This window comes from Pavona decussata, unplaced genomic scaffold (genome assembly GCF_977016875.1).
Source record: "Pavona decussata unplaced genomic scaffold, jaPavDecu1.1 SCAFFOLD_371, whole genome shotgun sequence".
NCBI lineage: Eukaryota > Metazoa > Cnidaria > Anthozoa > Scleractinia > Agariciidae > Pavona > Pavona decussata.
This window is the reverse complement of record NW_028145747.1, coordinates 714552-734026: the sequence shown is the minus strand read 5'-3', so window position 1 is coordinate 734026 and position 19475 is coordinate 714552. Positions and strand designations below refer to the sequence as shown.

General features: G+C 39.2%; 1 protein-coding gene and 1 long non-coding RNA gene across 4 annotated transcripts in view; one reads left to right on the top strand and one right to left on the bottom strand.

Moving 5' to 3' along the window:
• LOC146452355 (semaphorin-5A-like) overlaps positions 1 to 9338 on the bottom strand; it is a 42513-nt gene extending 33175 nt beyond the window's left edge. Inside the window, exon 1 of one of the 3 annotated variants that reach the window (XM_085097965.1) lies at positions 9320 to 9338. The gene's annotated coding sequence lies outside the window, so the exon portion shown is untranslated. Of the gene's footprint in view, positions 1 to 1650; positions 1671 to 5710; positions 5736 to 9319 lie in introns of those variants that run through there. The other 2 variants (XM_085097963.1, XM_085097964.1) reach the window with 2 other exon arrangements.
• Positions 9339 to 12113: 2775 nt separating this feature from the next.
• Positions 12114 to 18975, top strand: LOC146452354 (uncharacterized). Its single transcript, XR_014859786.1, has 3 exons — positions 12114 to 12212; positions 13752 to 13870; positions 17323 to 18975. It is a non-coding gene; the product is annotated as an uncharacterized LOC146452354 (long non-coding RNA).
• Positions 18976 to 19475: the final 500 nt, after the last annotated feature.

The following is a 19475-nucleotide window of genomic DNA, read 5'->3' as shown; positions in this document are numbered from 1 at the left end:
GTTATTCAAGGTGGAGTACTGACACAGTACAAATATGGTCATAATGCGCTCGATATTCGTCGTCTGTACTCAAGAGATATTTTGCAATACACGTTATGACGTAACGTTTGTCGGGAGAGAAGAATAAAACAAATAAAGAAAATCTCCAGCTTTTCTGCAATAAAACTGTGTAGTGTTATCAATATGTTGAATAACAAAACAATTTTTCCTGCTCGATCTTGTGGGGTGGTACGTCGCCTGATGCCATCCAACTTGGCTAAGTATCAGGCGATATTCCGCGCGATAGTTGTCAAAAAAAAACAAGATGCCTGCTATACTGGCATTACGCGAGATGCTGGGGGTGATTCATTTATACCAACTGTATGCTTCGCCGATTGATAAAACTATCCTTGCTAATGGAATAGTTTGAGTCACGACGATCGCGTTACGTTGTTTTCCGTGTGTTACGCGACTCAGACTATCAGCGGAAATTTGTCAAATTCCATTACGATAACGTAAGCTTCTCAATGACCTCTTTTCAGTCTCGCGTCGTGGTCTAAGACTGTCAAACAAAGCACGATTCCTTCACTAAGAACTCACCAATTTCCACCGTTTTACGTGTCGGGTGCTTCTTAGAAGTTATTCTTTCGATTTGCCGCTTCAAAATGGTGAAATTTCCCTTTGAAAACGGCACACTTGAGTCCAGAACATGTTAAAACAATATGGCGCGACTTAATCCGTCTTTAATAAATATATCAAATGATGCATTGACGTCACACAGGTAGGGGTGAGTGGGTCCCCTCCCTCGCAATATAAGCGACAAGAATGGATTTTGATTGGCCTGCTTTTGTTGAAGACAATCAAAACAATACATCCCGAGTAGGAGAGGGGAGAGTTTAATGAATAAATTAATGTACCGATTTGTGTATACGACGAAGAAAAAAAAAAAGAAATCGACCCGTTTTAAGACACGGTATGCCCCCTCAGGGCATCCCGCGTAATAATTTGAAATGAAAGGATCAATATGACAGTCTTCACCCTTTCCTCCTGCAATCGTACCGGGCAGTTAAAAATGCAAATAAAATTAAGTTTTACAACAGCAGATAGCAGGTTTCTATTCAAGGTAACTCTGCGGACAAAATCCCAAGGTGTGAAGATGGATCAAATAACCTGCCGAGCATTATCGCTCCATGCAACCGCAATGCGCTAAAGAAAACAAATTCACGAACAAAACTGTTGTCGCTAAACACATGCAGTTTCCTCAGCCTTAGCAAATGGGGGACGGAACAATATTTTTGTTTCAGGGGAAGGGAGTCTCGATAATTTTATAACGCCTAAAGTTTGTTTCCGAACTTCATGCTTCGAGTGAGGGACCTTTGGACGAGTTCCTCTGTGCACTACTTTTTTTCTTTTGCAAAAGCTTTGTAGGAATGTTTTGGAGTTTCCAAGGAAATGTTATAGCCAGATGGCTATTACTTCTCGAATAGCAGAATCTATACTTTTCTCATCATAAATATTACTGAATAACTTGACATCTGAGGAACATCCCCGCTACAATGTCTTGTGTCAAAACTGAGCCTGAATTCATGATTCATCAAAGTTAGCTAACTATAGAAGCGAAAGGCTTTGGACTGATGAGCCAATTTAAGTAAAAACTGAGTTATACGATACCTCTACGTTTAGGAACTTCAAAATGGTGTTAGTTTGTCCAGCTCAGATGCTCCGCTGTTTTTGTGTACATAAACCAGCTAATCCAAAATGTAATGTCACTTCAAGTCGTACCAGTGTGAGTCATAATCCGGGCAATACTTACCCGGTAGTGGCTACAACTGTTGATTCCCTTTCCGGGACGAAACCAAAGTGCGATGAAAAATAAAAACAACAAGGCTGTTTTGTCTCAAGTTCCCTTCAGTTTCAACAAGGAACTTAGAACATTGCAAAATAAACCGAAACGCACACCCGCCGCCGGCAGGATACAAAACAAATCATCTCTTAATATACCGGTATGAAAGTCGTGCTAGTATTATGTCTAAACACCTGCTAACAGCATTCATTTTATAACTGCTTGAACTTAAACACTTTACAAACCGTCAACCAATCGTGAAAGAAACAATTCAGTCATTGTCATCTGAAAACCAGTTACTTACTTTTGTTCGAAAATTATACTTGCTTCCTGGCTCTTTATCCACTCACAAAAATATCTCATTGACATCGTTTTCAAGCCGGTTATTTTTACCTCAACGAACAAAGGAAGGTGCAGTCCCTCAACTTATAAATCACTATCATAAAAAGCTGATAAGAGTGCTTATTATAATCAGGAGGGACCTTATCCCTTCGAAAAGCTTCCGCGAGTTTCTCGATAATGCTCGAGATTAACATTTTCCGTGCCAAGATCTAAATAGAAAATCTCCCCTCCTGTCAATGTAGCATTCGTATCACACCAGTAAAGAGGATTTGGTTTTACATCAATATCTCACTCCAGGACGATGATGTGTTTCATTACGTCATTACCTGTCGGTTTGATATGGCACTGATATTTAAATGTGATAATAACTAAGTATGACAGAAGATATTTTATTGAAGTACGTGAAGATATCCGTTTGTCGCATGTGCTCAGTTCTTCCTTCGGAAGCACATGAACCGGAAAACCGAAGCCGAATTTCTGGGCTTTCAATAACGCAAGATTATTCCATGCTTTAGCGTTTTAGTTGAATGTCAAAGCGGAGAAAGACAAGCTTGCATTTTCCGTTTGTTCGCCATCCCGGTGACTTCAGCTGGAGTGTGTGGGTGGGGGGGGGGGGGGGGGAAAGCAAAATTATGCTTGAACAATACAAGTAGAACAAATTGTAACGCCAACTTTTATTTATGGTAAATTTTGTCATTTTTCACTTTCATCAACATTCATGTCTTAAAAGAAGCCTGGTGAAACGTGAACAATCCCCTCCCCCACCTCCACCCCCTCCTTTTTTCGGAACTCTTTCCAGCTGTCTCCCTCCCTAATTTAAGAGCGCATAATAAAGCACACATCATAATCCTTTCTTGAAGCCGCGAATTTCCACAGAAAGCTCTGTCTTCTCTGTTGTTCCTAACGTAAAGAAATCTTCAGGAATCGAGGCCACTTGTTTTCTTACGCCAGCATTCATATATAAAGAGACATAAATCTCGTTTTCGAAGTGCATACCGCAGGTGTTCAGACAGTTCAACCCTGCTTCCGATCGGATTAGTGAGCACCAAGTTTACCTATAGAGCTCTCTTCCAATTGTCGGATTTGGCCTGCCAACAGAACAGTCAGTTGGCAAACGGAGAGCACCAATTCGAAGGACTGGGCGTATACGCTAGCCTTGAAGATTCCTTCGAATTGGCGCCCAGTGTGCTTATTCAGAAAGCGCTATAGAGGATTTATAGTATAGAAGCTGTCCTTCAAAATGGCGGGAACTGACCATTCTCTCGGACCGAGTTCTGACAAATGTGAAGAAACCCTTAAGGGGAGATGAGACCCATTTTTTTGCGACAAATTCAGTTAGCAAATGTGAGAGCTTATGCATGTTACTATGAAATAAGCTAAGGTTTTAACACAGGAAACAACACATCGGATTTTCAGGCGTTAGTTCTCGTATCGACCAATAACACAACAAAGAAAATCACAGGCAGCCGAGTCTCCCTACGTTGGCGCGTTAAGGCTGAATAAATTTTTGAAGCGCAAAATATGTTTGTTTTGTTTGGGGGCAAACGTTTACGATAGGATCGAAGGATAGGGTCAACTTCTCAAACCAACACATTGAGGTTAAACCGAAACTATATACTAAGACTCGTAGAACTTAAAGCTTTCATAGAAACTTGTACAGTCTTGCACGCGGTGTCCAGTTGCTGATTTTAACTCAAGCAAGGTGAACCGCGTTTCGATAGCTCCCTTCCGTACGATTTCAAAATTTGAGCGTAGCCATAAATCCGAGACAGGTTTTACACATATCCATGCTGTGATCTGTCTTCCTTAAAAAAAGATTTTATACGCGCTGTCTCTATCCGTTAATTCTCTTTAACCACAGCGTCGATCGTAAGACCAAAACAATACGTACGCATCGGTAGGGGATTATAAATTAATCTCTAAGGAGAAAATTGCTGCCTTTGGCGCACGCTATCGTAAGTGTAGCAATTATAGTCATTGTAGGAATAAACCATTAGTTGAAACACGAATCGTTGTCACCGAAAATGCGACTCATAGTTTATTGCTAAGGTAATGAGCCATAAAAAAGGCCGCAAATACGCCTGGTTCCTATAGCATAAAACAACCAAGGGATACGAACCACTCTTCCCCCAACCCCCATTAATCGGGGATGTCAGTTCATCACAAGGTTCCTCATTTGCATCATTTTTCAGTTAACATTTCTATTTAAGTTCGTAGATACCCATGTGTACACTTGGCGAAGGAGAGATATTACTTTGGAGTAAAATAAGTACTTACCTGAAGAAAAAATACTACGGCACTTTTGCTAGAAACCTTATTGACAATAGGTGGAATATGAATTAAGTGAAAATTGCCTCGTTCAATACATTGCCAGATTGCGGTGACAGCTTCTAGGAAAAAATAATAGAAGTACAAACTCACCCGCGGCTAAGCACTAGATAGGCTGCCGACTCAGTTTTTTATGGCTTCAAAGGCAATGAGACTGATGACCAGTCTTGAAAAAATTAGTGTGTAATATATTGTTTTCTTTGGACAAAATCAAAATAAACATTTCTCTGGGTAAAGTAAGAAGTCGCGGAATTCTTTTTGTGTTGAATTGTCTGCGTTGGGGATGATGCATTCAAAAAAATTAGAAGCAAGCGATTGAATCAATATTTTGATTGATGGAATATTTTCTTTGATCGACTCCTATTTAAAGGCTATTTTCATTTTTGATCAGTGAAAATGCATGTGATTTTGATTGACGGATAATTAAGTGTAATAGTGGTTCGTGGTTTGTACTCGAAGAATAATACAAAACAGATTACTTCGGCTAAAGTAAGAGACATTCCGATATGAATTATTCGATAATCTGTTTTACGAGATAATTTAAATCACATTACTATTTATAATTTAAATCTCCGACGCGTTTTTTTTTTAACCAGTTTTTTTCAGCTAGTGAACACTAATGGGATCAGAAATTTCTTCCACTTCATGCACACTCATTGGTCGCCATTTTGTGGCCCCGCAGATGTCGCAGATTGCAGCCGTGAAACGAACAAAAAGGGCATGTTCTTCACTCTAAAATGAATATCTATCTCACCTTACAGAGCGTCACTGAGTTAACTGATGGACCAAAGAACCACTAAAATACACACTGTCATTTGTTCTAATTTTAAGTCCAAAAAAAGAACCAATTTCTGCGAAGTGACACCAAGTAATCTAAACGCGAGACAAAGCAGATATGCTTATCGCAGTTATTGATGGGATCGCGCCCTGAAAATTGAGAAATGATGGCACTTACTTTGGGCGGTACTAAGCCACTTGATCTTAGCTTTTAGGATACGAAGTCGGACTAGTATTGCCGTCAATTTCACTCAGTGATTTGTAAGAACCAAGAGAGTGCCCGCTCCAAAAGATCGATATCATGACCAAACCGGCCGGCGACTGCCAAGAAACTCGTCAATTTTCGCATAAATTTCCGTTTTTCTTATTATGAGATATAACGGTTGCGGGAAAAGTAACTATTTGTTACGGCCCAATTTAGACGATATAACATTTGCTTACCAATTACCATTATCCGTGTTGCTCGAGTCATACAGAAATCGCCTGCCTTCGCTCGCCATTCAACATTGTCTGGAGCCAATTGTCTGCCCTAGACGACTGCTGTAGGGACATGTTTAAAAAAATGCGACACCTTCCGTCAGTCACAAGACTGAGTTTGATTTTCACAAAAAGGTTCGTATCGTTAGCATTTCGCCAACATGTCTCACATGAAAGAAATATCGACGGAAACACTGATTTTTGCGGCAGTAAAAAAAAGACGCAACCCAAAATTTGAATCAATTTTAACTGAAAAAATGTACATGTATGTAAAAAGTTTCCCAATATTTCGGCTTGGAAAACAAACTTTCTTCGGGGACTAAAAGGGCGTTGATTGTGACTGAGCCAAAATCACTAAAAAAAAAACCATGGCGGCTGCCTACCTAAGCGCTTTACAATGCGGTTTATTTTCTTGTTTCCTACTAAATCTCACAATGTTGGATTTTGAACAATCGGTTTCTCCTAAAAATCACATTACGACTCCCTCTTCCGCGGTCGCAAATTCAAACATCGAGCCGGCCACGCAAGGTGGTTCTAACTTAAGTCTAAAGACGCCAAACCCTAAAATGTGACAATCAAACAACCGTGTTGAACGCCACCTTGTAGCGGAGCGGTTTGATTTGAAAAATTTTGCAAAGTTGGATATCTTTTTTAGCCAAAGATTTCTTGAGTGCGGAAGGGGAAATGATACAGGAAGTCTCGTAAACTTTACTCAGTACAGCGGCATTTGGCAACTGCCACGTGCAGCGCTCAAAAAAACACTACAGCAGCTTCTACAACACTCTTACCACGTTCAGTCAAAAAAAGTTAAGCGTAAATTTGTTTCATCAAAAGTAACATGATTTTCGCGTGACAAGTATTGCCGCAGACGCCAAAAATAAAATCATGACTCAGTAGCTGATATTAGCGTGATTTTTAATCCATACGAGGAGCGAATGAGGTGCAGCCAACATCAAACCAAAACACGCCAAATACAGTCAACCGTCTCGCCTTGCGGACACCATAACGAGAGTTGACTGTAATAAGCAACCATTGGTGTTTTTTTGATCAAATTTAACACGCACCGGATAGCCACTAGGTTTATCTTATATCATCTTCAAAATAAGAACAGTTATACTTGACGATTAAAAATGCTCCAAAATAAGCAAAAAAGTAAAGAAAGAGGCTAATATCAAGTTATCAAACTCTTTGCAAGAGCAGTCGTTACATCTTCAAACAACCTCGTCCCCAGGACCACCTCTGCTTTCAAGATGGCGACTGGGCGAAAAATACCGCCATTTTGAATGTCGAGAGGCCCTGGAAACGAGATTGTGCATTGGTTTAAAGGCTTTTTATCAACCCACAAAAAGGATGCAAAGGTAAGATATTCACTCCTGTGTACAACTTTGAGTGCAGCATCAGACAAAGTAAAACACTTTGTTTTTCTGTCTCTTGATGAGATGCTGAACGAGATAACCGGTCATGACTTAGTCTAGGGCTCTGGAATTACGTTAGCAACAGCAAAAAGAAACGCCAAAAGGGGGATTATCACGTTACGTAATAACTTGAGTTACATGCCTTCCTAAGAGGAAGGGGAAAGGGGGGGGGGGGGGGGGGGAAGCGGAGAAGAGGAGAGAAAGGCTTTTCTTCCCTCACATTTCGACATTACCGAACCGACTGAGACCTGGGTACGAGATTACTCTCTCCCAGCACCCTTCCGCCCCCCCCCCCCCCCCCCTTAACCCCACCCCGCCCGAAAAGCCTGATACTCACGCCAGTTACATATCGGGCGATATTTCTTAGCGATATTTCTTAGACTGCTAGAAAACGAAAGATTGAGATCAGATGATTTTAATTAAGCGGAAACAAGATAAAGCGTCACAAATATTTGACAGCTCAAAAGCTTAACAAATGGACACTTCAATTCAATAATGGGTAAGCTGGAATCTCAATCATCAGAAAACGTTTTTTGGGCATTTCTCAACAGTGAGCAAATATTTTGGCCATTTTCAGCTATCAACAAGTTTTATGGCCCTTTTTCTACAACCAAGCGATCAGTTGAAAATCGCAGAATTTCACTGCTGACAGTTTAAATAAATTTAGCCAATTCTAAGCCGTCAGTTGAACTCCTTCCAGGCTATCGAATTCCTTTGACGATTCGAAATTCTTTTAGCTTTTTCCTTGATAACAGCAATCAATCAATAACTTCATTAAAAGCGTCGTAAATTACGGGATACACCTATATAACCAAATTTACAAGTCTTTTACTTAAAGTCGGTATTCCTTTTGCTACTGCGCATGCGTTCTACGCATCTCATAGACGTCTTTAAGAAACCCGAGTTTCTCAGAACGTGCAAAGCCATTTTTCGCGGTTTATGACTATGCCGTTTAGAATTAATGTTCCTGAATTATTTTATTAAAAAAAATAAGTGCTAACCCTCGGTTTCTTTTTCATTCCAACTGTTGCTAAGATGTGCGTCCCTGCATAGTCATAAACTGTGCAAAATACCCGCTTTATTAGCAGGAACCGTCCTTAATTTACTAAGTAAAGCCCTACGAGAACCAGATTTCTTAAATGCACAATCCTGATATTAAAAGTGACCAATGAACTGAAGCAAATGGTATCCGACTCCGAAAACATGAAAAGGTAGATGTCGAATAGGCCACTAATAAATCTGCCCTTTGCCGTAGTGCCAGCCTTGCATTCAGTTTTGTATTTTCGGATAGTTTGATAGATAATTGGGAATGAATCCGGTTTAATAGGAATCATTTGTATTTGGCCGATATGATGATAGGCGTCAATCTTTTCTTACGCAAATATAAATCACGACTTTCTGCAAACTTGTCAATATTTTTTCAACTCGGAACCACTCCAAGGCGGGCAAACTTGCAAACTTGGTTAATGTGCCAAAAAAAAGTCCACAAATTTAAAAGGCGGATTTACCAAGCATATGACAACCAAAGACAAGATGAATCACCCAGGCGCGTACAGCAATGAGAACGAGAAAAAATATGCAGAGATCGGACAAAAATGAAACTCCTCTTTTCTGTTTGAAGACTGACACCAACTCGACTTCTTACGGCGCGTCCGGGAACATGACCGATGAGCTCGCAAGAACTTGGCTGCGTAATAGAGCTCTACAAAAACGGACTTTTAGAGAGTCTTTTTTGTTTGCCGATCCTTTCTTGTTCCGAACGTCACGATCTCAAAGTTGTATTGTCAGTCATGTATAGAAATCGTTTTGTAGGCGAGGGTCATAAATCTGGTTTGATGGGCTTTAAATATCCAAAATCTACTCAAGCCTGTTTGCGGTTCCTTTCTTCACCGTGTGTCATTTTATGCGCGGTTTATGGATTTCTTCTGTTTTTTTCTTTTTTTATATAATTATTGTTTAACGGACCACTGTCACCATAATTCATCAGTTATTCAATCAAATATTACCTTGAGATTCGACCTAACACAAAAAGGACTTAAAATACTATATTACTAAGAGAGAAATTTTTCATTTCTCTCAGACGTTATTGAAAATAAATCACAAAGAAAATTTTGGTTCAACTTACAAAAATTAAAAGTAAAGATGGTATTGTACTTACAAAACAACCGAGGCAAACTTTCTATTAAAATCCCTTCTTTTTGTCTCTAAGCTGCTCCGTTTAGTCTAGATCGCTCACTATAAACCAGAACACGTGAGAAATATCAGTATTGTCTCCTTTGCTCGCGGTCAGTGTTTGGGACTCACTAAATTTTATATACCATACTTACTCTAATAAATGTCTTTCTCTCATTAACGCCCCCTCCGACTCACAACACTTGCTGAGAGTTAAAAAAGCGAAATTAATGTGCCCTTGGGTTTGTGGCGAAAGAAATGTGTATTCAAACCACTTAGCTAACAGTTTAAGAGTTTAACTAATTCTGTATCTCTGGGTGCTCTTCGGTCATTAATTTTTGAATTGACAATGTACTAAGCCCCCGGGTGTTTACTTTAATAAATACCAGTGGTAACTTATAGCTTCCTTGATCATGAATCATTCTTAAATTTAGCTATTTTTCCCACAATGCAAAGGATTTAGTGGGTATCTTGTATTGCATTTTCATGATTATTGCGTCTCGACATTTCTTTCATGGTATCAGCATTAACGCTGATGTACTTGTAAAATTGTCACTTCCATTGGCAAAGCGATTGATTTCCCGATCACAAAGGAAGAGATATCTATCGCTCATCAAATCCCCTCGTATAAAGCCGATGCACCTTCAAAGATAATTGTAAAGTTCACAAGGAGGGACACTCGTAATAGATTCTAGTGGTAGTCGTAGAAAGTTGGCTAACAAGAAAGTGAAAGATCTGCCTGATCTTAATCTGATGTCCACAGAGAATGTAAAAACACATTTTAATTATAATATTATTAAGCATTATTAACTGGATCTGGTTTCTTTCTTCTTCGTTGCTCCTGTATTATCAAAATTTACTGTAAATAGTTACTAGAGGTTAACTCGAAAGCCTTACGGTTCCTTTAGCTTCTAGGCTCCAATTACCTAAATTACTTTTCTTATTATTCTCTTTATTAACCTGTGATGTATATAACGATCCTCTTTAACTAGTTAAAGTGTGAGTTAATAAATATTGTTGTTGTTGTTGTTGTTGTAAAAAATATGGCTCCCATTCCCAAGCCATTCTAAAAACATTCCTTACCTTCCATGTGAAGCCAGTAAATAACTCAGCTTGCCGGTGAGCGCGTCCTCACAAAATGCTTTAATTTATCCCAGTGATTAAGTCTTTCGTCTAGAGTGCTGAAGGAAGTCATGGATTCCACTCCCTTCGCCGGGAGAGTCGAATCACTTCCTTTTATACTTATCCGTTGATAGGAGTAGAGATCTATTAGCGTGATTGACAGCTGTCAATTACTTTATTTTACTTTTGTTTTCAATTTTTAACATACCCTGTCCGTTAGGTTATCCTTAACCTCTTGCCCTTTTTTACATCAGGTTTACCATGTACAGCATGCGTTAAACACAGGAACCCAAACAAACACTTCTCAAGACTAGAATCAAAATATTGGGCTGACTGTGCTTTCGCTGGTGTTTCTCAGCGCTGTATGCGGTAGCAGAAAGATTTAGGATTCTTCCCAGAGCCCTGCCAGGCCTTAGCAGAAGAAATTTCAATTACTTTTGGCGAGATCAGCATGTGAATTGAAATACAATATCCTCATTTACTCAGATTTATTTCATTGAGTGCAGCAACGTTCTTGATTGCGATTCTTCTCAATGGTTCTGATGGTTTTTGACCTATGCTGAGATCGGCGTGCGGTTTTGCGTTGGTATGTATGTTTGTGTGTAACGCTACTGTGTGGCACCAGTCAAAATGAGTTTAGTTAATGGAGAGTACTGACAACCAATGAACAGCGTGCTTCCGTTAACGATAATTGAATAAGCAGAAGGTCGATGAAGGTCAACGCTCTTGTACGTCCGTAAGTAGCAAATGATTCTACTGAATTCCAGGTAAAACGCTTGCAGTCCAAGCCCACTATCCACTCATTTTCCTGTTCCCTGTGTAATCTCTGACGATCGCTCACTTTATACTATAAAAATAGTACTTCTTTAATAGCGATACAATGTAAACTCCCGGGGGGGGTGGGTACTCCTCGGAATTCTTGGTGGGGGTGTGCCGCCCGGGTCTTCAAATCCCGACCCTATTTTAAACCTAAACATGCCATTTTCATTTCCACACCCGTTTTCAGACCTGACCTCTAAAATTTATACCCGTTTTCAGACCTGATAATTATGCATCAGTGCCGAACGGAAGTTGATGCAAGAAGTAAAAGTAAGCTGGAATGACATAGTTTATCTATTTCTTTTTCTCGCTATCAGTTAGTCGTTCCAGTTACGTACTGAGAAGAAAAATATGTTGGTAAGCTTTCGTAAATGTTCCCCGCCCCGAAAACCCGACCCGATTTCAGACCGTAATTGTCAAAATCTGGATACCCGTTTTCAGACCAAAACGGGTCAAAAACCATACCCTTTGGGGCGGCACATACCTATTTAGCTTATATAGGGGAGTACCCCCCCCCCCCCCCGAGTGTAAACTAAACTAAAATTCTATTTGCAGTTTAGGTAGTACTTCTCTTCTTCAAACGGGAGCTCGAAATTGATTTTTCTTATCGTCTGGTGCGAAATGATTGCACTTAGTTGTCGCGGACGCTATATTTTACATTCTGGAATAAATATGGTAACAAGCCGTTCTCAGATAATATGACCAGACTAGATATCATGGGATGATCAAAACACCTTATCCCCTCTACCCCAACCCCCCCCCCCCCCCCCTCCTCCCAACTGGGGCTCAATTAGACTCTGGTACCCAGTGTTGACCGTGATTTTCCCGTGGGTCAGCGCGACAGGCACGGCCATCTTGTTGTCTGAAGCTAATGGTTCCATAGCGGGAATTTTGAAGTGCCTTTGGTGATTTTGGTGGGGCTGCAAGTTTGTGATAAGGTATGTGCGAGTGGTTTTCACAGACATATTTGTATGTTATGTTTTTCTTAAGGTATTAAGTCGAAGTGGGATAAGAAAAGAGGTTTTTTTTCAGATGGCGCGAAAATCGCTCTTGCATTGATTTAGAATTACTCAAAACTGCACGAAAACGCATTTAAACCCAACGTTAGGACAGGGAACAACAGCATACAATGTTTCATTTACTTTATTTAGTAATTTGACTTGTTTTTGTTACTCAAATTGCAAGTCTTACAAACTCCATACAAACTCCTCACTCCCAACAACCTAGTTCCCAGGGTCCCCTCTCTTTCTCCCTCAAGAATGGACCCTGGCTGCCTCTGCTCACGTGACACTCAAAATCTGGGTTCTTGACAAAATTTATTGTTAGGGAGGAGTAGTAAAGTATACAGTTGTCGCTTTCTTAGAAAGGACTGAGAAGCCAGCTGCGAATTTTATGACAACAATCTGGTTTTACAACCAATGAAACATTCCACACCAAACCAGGCCCCAGTTGTTCAAAGAGCAGATACCTTTATCCACTGGATAAGTCGCTATCCATCAAAGCAAGTATACCCCAACCAATGCTTTTGCAAAGTTTTCCACACAATCCCATTCTTAAATTTGACATATGCTTCTACTCTATTCACAAATTATAGGACTATCATGAAAATCTTGCACACATTTTATCTGCCTGAGAGCGAACTATCCAGTCGATAAAATTATCCGCCCTTTGAATAACTGGCACCAGTACTTTAGACCTGGAAGAGTTTCTTCCTGTCAGGTAGAGTGTTGTTAATCCACAAGAGTTATTTTAAAAACTGTCATTTCAGGACACTAGAGGGAAGCCAACATGGCAAAAGATCATGGCAAATGTATGAATCAAAACCCAAACATACACTATACAAACCAATTTTACTAACAATAGGCCAACAGACCTTTCACGGGCAGGGTTTGTGGCTGGGTTGCGGGTAGGGCAGTTATTGGGTGTTCTACCACCTTGGGGTCGGGTTTGCAGTTTCAGCCCCCAGGCTCTTGCGCACCCATCCTCCATTTGGAACTTAGGCATTAAACAGGCAATATAGCTCGATAATTTTCTTTGATTTCTAGAGCTAAATTACATGAACATAGATCTGATTACAAAAAAGCTTAATAGTTTCCTGACATATTAAGGGTGTTTTCACTTCTTTGCATCTTTCTTAAAATTTAATATGCACACTGTATATTTTTTGTTGGGACACATCTTTCCTATAGACTAGGTTACAAACATTTAATGATTTGTTAAAAAATCATTCGTTTATTAAACACCTCACAGGATTGGCTGAAAAACAATAGCAATAGAAACAATGGACCCTAGCCCTGAAACAATAGAGTGGCGTAATATACAAGTCCAACAAAATTAGAGGTTCAACAGAGCTGTATCCTATCTGGTTAAAACAGCTGATTCCAAATAAATACAAAATTAAAATTTAATGTTGCATCTGTTGGCCAGTTATGAATTTGTGATGTCCAAAAGTTGACCGCATTGTTTCTTTTACACAGGGTACTTGTAATGAACCTTTTAGACGCCAGAATTAAGCAAGCAGAAGAGTCAAGTACAGTCACCTTCGACAGAAAGTAAAGGAAGGGGAAGTTGTTTTACTGATTAATAAAAACTACATGTATGTAAATATTGTATTTACAGTACAGTTGGTCAGGCCGCACATTTAAAAAACACCTTTTCTGGTTTTCTTGGTAGCAAAGTGTTTCTGTACCATCAGTCAATTTATAGAGGATAGAAAGTGAAAGCTAAGCTAATCAACTGCATTGTGCACTTGAACCTAGCCAACAGAATACAAGGGGTATAAATAAATTATCAGTAATAAACAAACCCTAACCCCTAATCCAGGCTCAAAACCACATGTTCGACCAAGTCCTTATGAAGGAGTGAGTTCATGGGACGACTACCATACCCAGTTTGAATTGGCCGCTGAATTGAATGGCTGGAATAGTTGCATCAAGGCCATATATCTGGCAGCCTCTCTCCCAGACCCTGCCCAAACAAACTTGAGGAATGTAGATTTTAGAGAGTGGAAGGACTTCTCTGCATGAATTGAGGCATTAGAATTCTGGTTCAGCACATCAAACTGAGATGTATAGGGCTCAGCTTTGCTATATTGGACAAGGAAACGCAAGGGAACATTGCCGAAGTGGCCCAGGCAATCTAGCGTCTCACCTGCCAAGCTTATCTGGCTGCCCCATCGAACCTACAAAACTTTTTTGATATCTAAACTTTTATGTGTACCTTTGGTAATTGAAACTCCAGTGGAATTGATAAAAAGGATGGAAAGAATGATTATGCAATTTTTTTACAGAAAAGACTAGTAAGACAAAGTTACTAGGCTTTCTGTTATAAATTTGGTTAAAAATGGTGGATTAATTCTCACTGACCTTGAAAGTCAAATTAAAGCCATTGGACTTTCCTGGATTCTGCTCATTTTAGGGACCGTTCATTTTTTATGAGCATGGGGGGGCTGGTGGGATTTAGGGGGGGGGGGGGGGCCACGAGAAAAAAATGGCACTAAAGGGGGGGCTACCAAAAAAAATTGAGTGAAAGAGGGGGGGTCACCAGCGATAATTGGCTAGTAGGGGAAATTGAAAGTGGCTCAACACAGAAACAGATGAAGAAATTGAATATTATTTCAATTTTATTTAATACGATTTTCCTAACCACTTTTAATTTGTTTTACATACTGAGGTCAAAATCTGCATTTCATACAGTAACAACAACCGAGGAAATGAAGCATATCTGTTGGAAAAGCAATAATGAATATAAACTGAGGTAGACACCTCATTTGTACAAGTTCAAATTAATATAAAAACGTAACAGTCTCACTATTGAATCATCTGTGGGGGAGTAGTTTTCTATTAAGTGGTTGTACTCAGAACTATATCATTCAATAGATTGTTTAATGTTCTTTTTAATAGTACTCAATTTTATAAAGACTGTTGATTTATTTAGTAAATTATTTGAACCCAGGAGTATCAGTAGACTCAGTAGTATGCCTAGTGTGAACATCCAGATTAGTTTTTAATAATAGAACTGTTGTTGGTGACTTCAGTTGACGGTAAATCTGAGCCGTAGGCCATCTTCAGAAAAGCTTGTAACTGTCATTTTTAATAGCAGTACTTTAATATCCAGGCGTGTAGGAGGGGGGGCTCGAGGGGTTCGAACGAACCCCCTTTGAAGATCAATAATGGCGAAAGAAAAAGCACAATGAGGAGGTTGAACAACTACATGAGGTGTATGTACCATGCGAGAGAGTAGAATGTCCGCCCTGGTTCTAATGCATATCAAATATGATATGCCTGTCAATCTTGACGAGATAGTCAATTTGTTTGAAGGCCTACACCCGAGATAGATAGTTAGGATAGATTTTGGGCCAGCTTGATGTATGACTATCAGCAGATCGAATAGCTATCAGAACTTGACAGGGCGCGGAATGTACATTGAACTTTCTTGTTTAAGTTGAGACAATTATGCCGCAGAAATGATGTATATAGCTTAAAAAGCTGCTGTAAAACAAATTTGTGATTTGCCTAAAATGGGTCTCAAAATGCAGGAAATGAGGTTTCTGGGGACGTAGATTTTCAAAAATTTCGGGGGGAGCATGCCCCCAGACCCCCCTAGTAAGAGCGCCTCCGGCGCTCAACAAACACCCCTATCTAACCCTTAACTACGCGCCTGATATCTGTGTGTCCGCTGTTTTTTTTCTGTTTAATATGACTTGTAATCGTTGATTGGTATGCTTCGATCCGTATTTTGTTAGTCAGATCTGTACGTGTATTAATTGTTTCTTCTCGAAGGGGAGTAATATTTCACGTTAAACATTTGCTTGATTAAATGGAAATTTAGGGTTTGCCGTTGCCGTAAATGTGTTGCTATCTATAAAACGTTTTTTTTAAACAAGAGAAATCTTTACCTAAGCAGAGAACGGTAACTTTTTAATAGTACTGTAAAGAAATCACAGTAACAATTACGTTTATCTTTGATATAAACAGTACATAAGCGTTTTGCTAAAGTTAGGAGTATGATTTGTTTCTGGTTGGGCGGGAGGGGGGGGGGGGTCATCAGAAAAAAATAGTTTCTGCTTGGGGGGGGCCATGTGGAAAAAAATTGCATGCTAGGGGGGGGGTCATACAGTTTCGTAGTGGCAATTACCCCATATTATTATTTCAATAAAAAATGAACGGTCCCTTAGACGGTCAAGAGAAGGTCCCTGGTAAACTTATTTTAAACATTAGTTGAATTATTATGGAGGGACCTTTCTATTGAAATGCAACTGTGAATTCAAAGATCTTAACATAAATCACTCAGCAGGTTTTATTCAGAGTTGCTTCTCTATTGGGAGGAGTTTAGGAGCACATTTGCTGTAATATCATTAATCAACTATGCACAAAAAATTATCTGGAGCAATTAGAATAGATAATAAATTACTTTTTTTTTTTTTTTTTATCAAGCCTACTATCGGGATTGTATATGTATATGACCTGCTATTTGATTTTGACAGTAAGAAGTCCTGTGGTTTCTATAAACAAAAAGGTTTCAATAATGGATTTTTTGACATGGACAGGCCAATTAGGCCTGGCCCACACCGCAATAGACAATGGCAACTCGCACTATGGAGAAAACCACAAGAACAACAGACTAGTTTTAGGACTGAGTTAAATGACTATTGTGTACTAATGGTGTCATACCAGTTGATGAATCATATTATGTATAAGATAGGGACAACAGCTATATTTTTTATGTTTTTCGCTCTCTGTTTTGGTACAGTATAAAACAATTGCCTATTATATTTTCATCAAGAAACCTAGCCATATTTCTTCCCCAGAGTTTGGGTGTAGCTTTGATAAGAACCAGAAATGAATTCCATGTAAAATTTGACATAGACCCTTTCTGCCTTAGCCTGATGGTCACAAACAGGGTCTGGGCCAGATCCTTATTTTGACCATGCCATTATGTCATTACGTTGCCAGAGTGAACCAAGCTTCATCGCTGAATAATGACAAAAGTTGTTATCATGAACTGGGTTAACAGTCAATTCATTTACCGTGGCTGCTTACTTTACAGGGATCATCAAGATCATTGAGATTATATTGCTGCTGGTTTGTACCTCGTGCAATGTGGAGTAGAATTTGGAGTGATCACTTTTTTCTGAACATGACTACAATCTGATCGGTGAATGAAGGTGGTCATTAGATCTCCAAGACAGACAGGTAGAACTGATTGCTGGTGTGTCAATTAAAACACCTCTTTCCATGGTGAACAGTCCAAGCTAGTTGTCAGGGGTATTCTCAGACCAGTAATTAAGCAATGCATTGCCTATTCCTGAACACCTTAAAACAGCCATTTCTTTTGGCCATCACAGACCTAATGGAGCCCTCAGACAAAAACTGAAGTTTGCTAACTTGTTTAATTGGCCTTACAAATACATGTAGGTTGATGCAAATTTTGTTGTCTCTGATACCATCAGCTTTTTCAAGGAGTGTAAAGTTGGAAAACGTCTAAGCAGTAATTTTGTCTTACTTCTGTTCTTTTATTACTTCAAATACAAAGAAAAAGATATAAAAAGAATTGTGTTCAAACTCGGATTTAAGAAGCAATTGGAGGTTTTCTCGTGGTTTTGGGGATTTTGGAATTTGCCATGTCAAGGCACCATTTGATAGAGTATAGACTGAGCTATTTGGTCTGGATAGTAGCAGATATGTCGATATTCTAAGAAACCACACAACACTTTTTAAATTTAAAAACATGTTTCGACAGAAACTTCTGTCATCTTCAGTTAATGTTTTCACATTAAAGCCTGAGGCTTACATGACCAGACCAAAAGATAAAGTGGATAAGTCCGCTGGTCATTTGCAGTGTGTGAAATGGACACCATCTGATTGTAAACAATTTTCAGTTGCTACCTGTACATGTAGTTCTTGCTACTACATACAAGTGGGAAGAAATTGTTTCATATTGATTGTTAAGTCATTTTCCAGCTTCAAATTTGGGTACGATGCATGCACTGCATGTACATGTATACACATGTTGAGTGTACATTAAGAGTTACATCAAGAATAATTATTGTTTTAAATGACAGTGCCAGCTGAAAATCTTTTGGTCATGTTTTACATTTTCTCAACATGCAAAAAGTCGACTGTGTGACTTTCTATAGCACAACAGAGAGGGTGATGCTGATGTTTGCAATTTGTTAATTTTTCATGAATTAGGATCCCATAATATTTTGCGGTCTTGTCACACACTGTAGATATGAATCTGTAATCTGATAACATTAATTGAAATTAATGGCTGTATCTAGGGTGTATGGCACGATAAACGGTTCAGCATCTATAGCTGTATTTTAAATTTTAGTAGTGTACTAGGTATGTCCAGAAATGCATGCAACTCAACAGTGTACAAAACAGCAAATATGGCAAAGGGTCAAGGGATTCAATAGAAAGTTAAGATCTAACAAAGTTGATAATGTGGGTGAAAGTTGAGATATGTTTGACAAAATGGTGCTTAAGACCAAATGTTGCCAACATACAATGCATTTTGTTAGATCATCCTAAATGATCTGACTTAAGAGAGAAAGAACTGGCTAGAAGTGATTTGTAAAAGATGCAAATTCAACCAAAGTGATTAAATGGCAGATTTGATTTTTTTTTTTTTTTTTTGCTCGAGGTGGATTTCGTGCAAATCAACCAACTAGGCCGGGGGGGGGGGGGGGGGGGGCAACAAGAGTGACAAATATTTGAGAAACATAAGTAGGTAGATTATGATCATCTGGGTCACTATATAGTAAGTGTAGTCCTGACAGGAGGTCCTGACAGGAGATGTTTGGAGTGATGTTAACTGACGTTTCAACAACCTGAGCAGACATCATTATCAGAGTGTTCAGAGCTCAATAGAATAGGCAATGAATTTTGACATAAGAATTGGAAAAGGTGACAATATGAGAAATTGGATGGGATTTGCTAAGGGTCTAGATTTGATATGAATGAGCTGAATACGAAGGGTACCATAGAGGCGTGAAATGAAAAAAAATACAACCATAGTGAATTTGACAAATTGCTATTGTGTGCATTTCTGGGCATCAGTGCTGCTTAACCAGCCAATGTTGGTGTTGAATTTCCAAATTATTCAGAAGCAAGTCAATTTTTCTTTAAATTAGCAAGAGGTTTGTTTTGTCTCATTCAGCCAAAGATCTCCACAAGACGCCACCAGAATAGACAGCA